The sequence below is a fragment of the Octopus bimaculoides genome, chromosome 2 (assembly GCF_001194135.2).
Source record: "Octopus bimaculoides isolate UCB-OBI-ISO-001 chromosome 2, ASM119413v2, whole genome shotgun sequence".
NCBI classification, from domain to species: Eukaryota; Metazoa; Mollusca; class Cephalopoda; order Octopoda; family Octopodidae; genus Octopus; species Octopus bimaculoides.
The window spans coordinates 36,041,754-36,051,381 of record NC_068982.1 but is presented as its reverse complement, the minus strand read 5'-3'; the positions used below and the strand labels follow the sequence as shown (position 1 = coordinate 36,051,381).

Below are 9,628 nucleotides of genomic sequence, written 5' to 3'. Positions count from 1 at the left end.
TATATATATATATATATATATATATATATATATATATGTATATATACAGCTTTAAACAGGTTGGACAACAAGAGAAAAAAGAATTGATCCAGTAAAATTTGAATGATGTGTTAATGGAATTATATAGAATTTATTTCATTGATACTATAAGTTACTACAATTTCACACGTGATGTCACGCATGGAAACAGCAGATGATTGCTGATATAATAGCTGGGGGCCTGATTGTAATTAAGAAGCAAAAATTTGATTGTAGAAATGTTAAATGAATTAAACATAAACAGCAAGATGCTAATATTCATCCCAGTCATCTCTAGTCTTGAGAACAAGCTTCCAGATTAACAGCATCTTTATTTCAATGCTGAACATAATATTTCAAAGAAAGATTTAAGTTTATTGTCCTATTACATACTACTATTAAGTAGTTGAAGATAACACCTTTCTGTAAGAGTCATGTGGCTATAAGTTAAAAACAGAGTATATTTTTTGTTCAAATATACAGTCATTAACTGTCTGAAGCGATCAGCTGATTATATCCATGCAGCTAGTGTTCAAAAGAGTTTGTAATTGGTTACGTACACGTTTTCCCAATGATAATACATAATGACATCTTATGAAATTGCCTTAAAATAAACCAAGATTTGCAAAGAGCTCAAAAAAAGAAAAATAGAATGAGCTAGGTTTATTGGAAATGTAGTATAAGTGATTGCAAAAAAGCCTAACTTTAGCATTAATGATGAGACAAGATTTGAGCTATGCTTACATGTAGTGCAAGCTGATACAGGTGTAAGAAATTTAAACTTTATGAACAAAATTGCTTGAAAACAGGTGACAGTTTGCAATAGGAAGAGCATTAGCCATAACAATCTACCTCAATGATTTCCATTTGACTTACACATATATAGGAAAGTGAACTTCAGAAATTATAGATGATGATTATGTGACTTTTTGAGACTTTATTCAATATTATGATAAGTTCAATATTATCAATCAATGTGCCTGGTGTACCCTTATCAGACGGGTAGTCATGATGGGTATAATGGGCTTCGTATATTTTACCCCAGTGTCACTTTGATGGCATGCACTGCTCTCTCACTCAATAATAATAATAATAATAAAACGTGTTAAATTGGTTAGAATAGTCTTACTAGTAACAGCTCTAGTTTCTTCAGCATGCAGGAGAACTGCTTTCATAAAGTCTTAAATAATTTGTGGATCTACTTCTAACTCAGTGGACCATTTTTTGTCCATGGACCTCTTTGATTCCTATTTTACTCTATTAGATCTTCATAGCCATTCAATGAATATAACAAAAAATCCTACTGTATTTTTATAATTAGATATTAATAGGAATTGTATTTTTAAAAAATTTTAATATTTTGTGTATTGTAGAAGTTTAAGCAATTTATTTCACATATATTTTAACAGAATTTTATATGAACCACTGTTCTAACTTGTCTCCTCTCTTCTACATTCTTATAGCACATTCTCACTTATTACACATCATCAATATTAACATATTTAACATATGTCATTGAAAGTAATCGCCAAACAAGCAAAATCCTTGATCTGGTTCAAATGACAACTGCTTCACGTAGATACAAGTTTTAAAAATATAAATCATGTTATAAATATTAGAAGTACTGTTTCGTTGACTTGCAATAGTGAATGTAAATCTTCCTATTTATGTCACTTGGATCAAAATTAGCTCTACTAAGTTAACTTGCTCCATACACATTTAAGAAGTTTACAGATCATGTCCATACTCTCTACTGAGTTATAAGACTTCTATAATAAGCATGTGGTTTCATTGTTCAGCAAATATTCAATTGCAACCTTAACATAAATTGATTAATTAATTCTACATATATTTTGCACTCCTGTTGTTTAATTTTGAACCTTGCTACTTCAGTGGAGAAGTATTTTATATTCAAATTACTGTTTGTTTTTAATCATGGTTTTCTTGAAACAGTGCAGTTTTATTTATTATTGTTAAAACTTTAAGAGTAGCAAAATTTTTAAAGGTTATTGTTGATAGATTTATGAATGTCTCTCTTGGAAATAATATCGAAAATACTTTACATTTTACTAACTTACTAACTTTTGAGATAACAAAGCACTTCACTTTCAGCTTAAAAGACAGGCTATAAGGCATACATAAGCACTGTAATGCCAAATAACAGTGAAATGGGGAGTGAATATAGAGGATTTGTAGTGATTAGAAAAAATTCAGTTTAATATTAGATATCAGATGTGTAACATTATCTTATAAAAATGGTTCAGTGCAAGTGAGTTGAGAAAGCAACTGATTTTGAAAAGCATGAACTGATATGTGAAGGAGAAATGACTGTACTTGTATAGGCATAATGGAATTGGATGATGCATTCTGAGTGAAAAAAATATGAGTTAGTCATAGAAGATATTTGCAAGAGGAATCTTAGAAAGGAAGACATGAAGTCATATCTGAAAGCATTAAGCCTCAGTGACAATGATACAAGATCGAGTCACTTGAAAGACTCTATAATACAGATATTTCAGAATGAAAGCCATATTAATGATGACGAGACGGAATGGAGGATCAAGTGAATAAAACTATTTATAAACTAGTTGTATGTTATTAGGTAAATCTATTTCATCTGATAGATTCCAACAGTTTTTAAATACTACATAAAAGGCACCTGTGGTGGTGACACGTGAAAGACACTTGTGCTGGTGACACATAAAAGGTACCTGTGTCAGTGACACATAAAAGGCACCCATGCCAGTGACAAGTAAAAGACATCCAGTATGCTCTGTGGAGTGGTTGGTGTTAGGAAGAGCATCCGGCCATTGAAACCAAGCCAAAACAGACTGGAGCCTGGTGCAACTCTCCAGCTTATTATCTCCAGGCAAATTGTCTGACCCATGCCAGCATGGAAAACAGATGTTAAATGATGATGATGATTATTAAAGCCATCAATCTTGCAAGATACTTCTGTATTTCTGTTAATTATGGCAAGTACAGTAGATAAGAAGTTCTTTGCAAACCAAGTTTCCCACTCAGCTTTGTTTTCAACTGTAAATATCTCACCTCGCTGATTATTGATGCTCTTAAAAATGCTAGATTATTTCTCTTCCTCTAAACATTTCTTTGGTTCATGTAAGAAATCCATATTTCTACTATAACGAAAACCTGGTCACTGTTATATGTCAGCAAGCATTGACATATAAACCCTCTTTGTTCTGGTGTCATTGTTGGCATTGAAAGTAAGAAAAAATATTTCAACTTTACATAATTAGATTGGAGCCTGGTGTAGCCATCCGGTTGCTCCAGTCCTCAGTCAAATCGTCCAACCCATGCTAGCATGGAAAGCGGACGTTAAACGATGATGATGATGATGATGATAATAGAAGTTTCCCAAGAAGATACATGAATGTTTATAATGGGAAGGATACATAAATGTTTATAGCGGGAAGAAAGAATAGAATTAAATTCTTCAGTGTGCTTTCCTTTTCTTTTTTTTTTTTTTAAGACAGTAATATAATTTTTCAGACAGGAACATAATTTTTCAGACATTAACTCTTTTGATACAACCTAGACTGCCCCTATTTCTATGAAACAAACTTTCTATATAAAGTGATCTAAATTAAAATTCCTTGTTAGTTTATGTTCCAGTGACTAGCTTAGTAACAACCAAGATGTTTTACCAAATTCTTCATTATTTTCAAAATTAATTGAAACAAATGCTGTGTGGTTCAACAGAAATCTGGTTAAGAAAAAAGGGTTAAGCCTTGTTTTCAGAGAGGAAACAGTATTCAATATTTGAATAAGTATCTGCAAATGTTGGAAGATTTTTTTCATCTCAAAAAATGGGGTTAATAGTCCTAAATTTATTTATAATTCATCTCAAACATTCAGGCATCAAACAGTAGAAAGTAGTTTAAAGAAAATTAGGCTGCTATTTATATCAGGTGAAGTAACTACATAGAATTGCCTCTAGTTCATTGTTAAGTAAGTTACAACCCACAGTCCCTGGCACTACATCACTAAATACCCTGATACATCTATGACACCCCACTCTGCTTGTACAATTCCATGCTAAGAATACTATCCACTCCATTTAATTCAGATCTACATGCAATAGCATACACGTACCTATTACTACTTAGGCCACCATCAAAATTTACATGCATAGAGGAACAAACTGGGCAAGCTGTGTGGTTAAAAAGCTCACTTTGCAACCACATGGTTTCAGGTTCAGTCCTACTATGCAACACTTTGGACAAGTATCTCTAATGTAGCTTTGGGTCAACCAATGCCTTATGAGTGAATTTGGTAAATAGAAACTGTGTAGAAGCCTGTTGTGTATATATAAATACATACATACGGGCGAAATGCTTTGCAGTATTTCGTCTGATGTTACGTTCTGAGTTCAAATTCCGCCGAGGTCAACTTTCCCTTTCATCCTTTCGGGGTCGATAAATTAAGTACTAGTTATGCACTGGTGTTGATGTAATCGATTTAATCCTTTTGTCTGTCCTTGTTTGTCCCCTCTGTGTTTAGCTCTTTGTGGACAATAAAGAAATAACATACATACATACATACATATATATATATATATATATCATTATCATTTAATGTCCTTTTTTCCATGCTGGCATGGATTGGCTGGTTTAAGAACAAACAAGCTAGAGGGCTCCACCAGGTTCTATGTCTGTTTTGGCATGATTTCCACAGCTGGATGCCCTTCCTTATGTCAACCATTTAACAGAGTGTACTGGGCACTTTTTATGTAGCAGCAGCTCAGGAAAAGTCACCAAATGCCCACAAGATAAGACCCCTTGACTGAGCAAAGTATAGACGAGAGGAATAAGAAACTGATAGGAGAGGAGCAGGTGTCTTGCTGAAGAGGTGAGTACATATATGTGTGTGTGTCTCTTTGTGTTTGATCCCTCACCACCTCTGCTTGACAACCAGTGTTGATTTGTTTACATCCCCATAACTTGGTGGTTCTGCAAAAGAGACTGATAGAACAAATATCAGACTTTAAAAATAAGTACTGGGTCACTTTGTTTGACTAAACCTTTTAAGGCAGTACCCCAGACTGAAACAAGTAAAAGATACCCAAACCGCCAAACTAAGCTCAGGCAGGTATTACTGGAGCAGTGGATCTGTGGTTCACATTTAGTATTTGCCCAGCTGTGTAACATGCATTAAGTTTTCTCAGTCAGAAATATTTGGGATTGTCCTACAATACCTTTTACTTTGAGAAAGGTCCAAATCGTACCTAGCATTATGCTAGGTACATGAGTCCTACACTAGTGAAAGGTGCATATATGTTTCATAGTGTCAGCTACCATTTAAGATTGAATTTCTGTCTTTGAGAAAATATAATCTTTGCAATGGAGTCTGTGTGGTTGTTATGAAAGATCACAAGAGATTGTGAATCTAATATTTATATAGATCATGATGGTTTTCACTGTTTTGTCAATATCTTTGGATTTTACTATCTCTTAATTAGTCCTGGCTACTTTCTTCTAATTTCAAGATGCTACAGCTGTTTTAAAAATAGTTGTTTACTACCATATTAAACTAAAGCTTCCAGTAAAATATAGTTACATTCAAAATCTGCAGTAGCTAACAGATATAAATAGTAATTTGAATAGAAGTACACCGAGGAAAACTAGAAAAACTTAAAATAGTCACAATTAATCAAAGTAAGCTGAGTCTGATAGAGAAACTGCTAAATTACTGTATGTAAAAGAAGCCATAAGAATATTGATAATGGAATATTGATAACTTAACCCAAACCTTAAACTGGCAAGTTTCCCATAGGATTTGACTATTTTCATGTAAACTTTCCTTTCCTTAATTAGTTTTAAATCATATTTCTTAAGCTTACTCATTTCCATTATGTTTATAAACCAATCTAGGACAGTTGCTAATTGAAAAAGAAAATAATTTTGTATTTTATTTCAGCCTCCTAATAGCCTCAGCTAAAATATTTTGATACAACCATCAAAGAACAGCTGCTTAAAATAGTTTCGACTGTTGGTGTTTGATTTCATTGGATTAATTAAAACATGAAAATATTCTTCATCATGTAGTCATTCTAGATCAGTGGTTCTCAACAATGATCCATATAACCCTGTGGGATCCATATAAGATTTTGTTGTTAAAATGTATGTGCATTAAGTTGGTTATACTTCTGCAATGTACAAAACATTTTAACAATTTTTACAAAACAATTTCTAATGATATTTAATTCAAAAAATGTAATAGGAGCTTTAAGTATCAAATGGCTATGGGGTGGGGGGTGTTTAGTAGAGTGAAATTAGGAATCAATGGGGTCCATAGGTAACAAAAAAAAATGGTTGAGAAACACTGTTCTAGATACTCTGTGCCGTTAGTTTTCTTTGAACTACTTGTCAAATTAAATAAGTTCCTTCTTAGCTACAACTGTATACAATAGAACCTTGCAGTACAAGTGCACCATTGTACGAGTAATTTGCTGTATGAGCCTAGGCTCATGCATATTTTTGTCTTGAAGTACGACTGGAAATCCACACTACAAGCAAGTTTCATACAAGTGACCACTAGTTAACACTAAGCTCGTACACAGTCTCCCAATCGCTCAGTTCACATGTTTATCTTGTTGTGTTTTTCCCAGAGTTTTTTTTTAGTTCTGTGCATTTTTTGCTATTATTTTATAATAGCTAATGTGTTAGCTATTGGTCCCAAGAAGGTTAGTGCAAAAGACAATGTTGAGAAAAAGAAAAAGCTGATTATGATAGAATTGAAGAAGGAAATCATTGATAAACTTGAGAGAGGAGTGTGTGTAGTGGACATAGCATGTCAATATGACCAAAGTATGTCAATGATCTGCACCATCCTGAAGAAAAAGGACAAGATCAAGGCTGTTACAACGCACATCTATCCACAAAGAGATGGAAAAATTGCTTCTCCTGTGAATCAATGAAGATCAACTCCCAGGGGATTCGATTGTGGAGACTACAATGTTGTTAACTGTCTGAAAACCATCGATATGGCCTAGCAGGGTGTAACAAAGAGAACGCTGAATTCTACAAGGAGGAAACTGTGGTCTGACTGCATATGCAAAAGGGACTTTGAAGGGTTTGAGTGTGAGACACTTGTAGTCAAGGAGATAGTGTCTCTTGGCAAGTCCAGGGAACATTAATGATCTCATCAAGGAATACTCAGAAGAGCTTACAACACAAACTCCTGCAGCTTCAGGTGCAGCAACATTCGGATGCGGTGGACAACATTGGTTCTCCGGAGGAGGACAGTGTAGCAGAGAAGGCTATCTCTACGAGTGACATAAAGGCAGTGTTGACAAAGTGGCAGTATGTTTCTGAATGAAAAATATCATCCAGAAAACATATTTACAAGTTGTGCTTTATTTAATGACACTGCTCTGGAACATTTTCGTAACATTTTGAAAGGCAGGAAAAAGCAAACTTCTCTTGATGTTTTTAATGAAACAACCTGCAAGTGTGAAAAGTGAAGAAAGTGTGTCCAAAATGCCTAAATTAAGCAAAGTGTGAGAGAAAATGTCAGAAATTGTTCTTTCTTCCTGCAGTCATAATGGAAAGAGATTCTCCTTCCAAACAATAATCCTCCTCCTCCCTGCCCCATCGTCTTCCTCACACACAAATCATCCCATCTTTGAGGTAATTAAATTTATAAAACCACTTTACATATTTCTTTTGCATTTTCTTTTATTCTGATTTTACAATTGTCATTTTCCTAGAAACTACACCATTTCTGTGTTAAAGCCTATAAAAAAGTGGTTTTGTTGGGCTGGAATGGATTAGTTATATTTTAATTTCAATGGGGAAAATTGATTTGTAAAACAAGTAAATCGTAAAACAAGCTCGGTCATGGAATAAGTTAAACTCGTACTGCAAGGTATCACTGTATTGAACATTTACTACATTCACACATATTCATATGACAACAGTTATAAGTTAAAAATAATCTTGTATTTCTTTTACTTTTTAACTTGATGAAACTAGTCTATAACTTAAGGGAAGGTTGGTATGCATGGGTAACTGCTAGTTTTCCATAAACAACCTTGCCCGGACTTGTGCCTCAGAGGGGAGGTTTCTAGGTGCAGTCCCATGGCCATTCATGACCAAAGAGGGTCTTTTTATATATATATATCTGTGTATTAAGTTCTGAGTATGACCCGCATCCATTAGTGGGTCCCTGGTTCAGGAGTTCCAAAGTTTTGAGGAATGCAGAACCACCTCTTAGCTGCTATTGTTCCTAGGTCTACTCTGACCTAGAGTAGTAGCACCTTTCAGGATCTCAGCTTTGGGTTAATTAGAGGTTAGCAAATCATGGGGAGCCCCTTGACAAGGTTAAGCACTTGCTAACCACCCGAGACAGGGTTACATTGAAATCATGGGAATCAGTATGATGGATGTAAACTATTTCAGCAGATGAGCTTATTGAATAAATGGCAAATGTCAGTAGATGGTGAGCAGATGAACAGTCAACAGACTGTCAGTGACCAGGAGAATCAATCATTTCTGTTTGCAAACTACTGCTGTCATGTCCACAGATGAGACATTCAGCTATCAAAAAACCAATATGACTTATTAGTCCAGGCAAGTCATCCAACTGATTGATGATGATATGTGTGAGTGTGTGTTTATTCTTTTACATGTTTCAGTCATTTGGCTGCAGCCATGCTGCAGCACCACCTTAAATGGTTTTAGTTATTCTTTGTAAGCCTTGTACTTACTTATTCTATCAGTCTCTTTTCCAAACCACTAAGTTATGGGGATGTAAACACTAACATCTGTTGTTAAGCAATGGTGGCGGGGGGAGAAGCAAACACAGCCACAAAGATACACACACATGTGAATAAATATATGTATATATATATATATATATATACAAAGAGCTTCTTTCAGTTTCCATCTACCAAATCTACTCACAAGAGTTTGGTCGGCCAGAGACTATAGTAGAAGACACTTGCCCAGAATGCCATGCATTGGGACTGAACCCAGAACCATGTGGTTGGGAAGCAAGCTTCTTACCACACAGCCATGCCTGTACCTGTGTGTGTGTGTATATATATATATAAAATTATCATATTTTCATGTGACTGATCAGACTATCAGATGTTACACCTCACTGGTCACAATGTGCTTTTCAGTGTTTTGCTGAAGAACGCAACACACCACCTACTTTGGGAATCAAACCCATGAAATAGTGATTGTGAGTGCAACAGTCTAACCACTAAGTATGTATCTATAAATGTGTGTGTGCATATACAAATATATATACAGGGTGCAGTGAATAAACTGTCGTCTAAATTACACAAAAATGAAAATAATACTGACATCTCATTTTAACAGATATATTTACCAAAATTACATAAAAATATCTTGAAATACTAAAGAGTAAATGGATCTAGTTCAAAACGGGGGCACCAGTTTTCATTTATGTTTTATGTAGTGTTTTTGGTACCGAAAGACTTTCAAACTTTGTATACTTATCTATTTTGTGTTATAGAACAGAAAAAAAGTTTTGTATTCGAAGTTATTTCATGTAAAAAATTGTCTTATTTCAATAATTTCAACCAATCACTGACAAGTATTCAGCTGTTTACAGTTAC

General features: G+C 34.4%; 1 protein-coding gene across 3 annotated transcripts in view; it reads left to right on the top strand.

The window, feature by feature from the left end:
• Positions 1 to 9,628, top strand: part of LOC106884360 (endoplasmic reticulum mannosyl-oligosaccharide 1,2-alpha-mannosidase) — a 67,780-nt gene that overhangs the window by 28,894 nt on the left and 29,258 nt on the right. The window contains exon 1 of one of the 3 annotated variants that reach the window (XM_014935709.2): positions 4,662 to 4,890. The exons of the other annotated variants lie outside the window; for them this stretch is intronic. The gene's annotated coding sequence lies outside the window, so the exon portion shown is untranslated. Of the gene's footprint in view, positions 1 to 4,661; positions 4,891 to 9,628 lie in introns of those variants that run through there. 3 annotated transcript variants of the gene reach the window in all.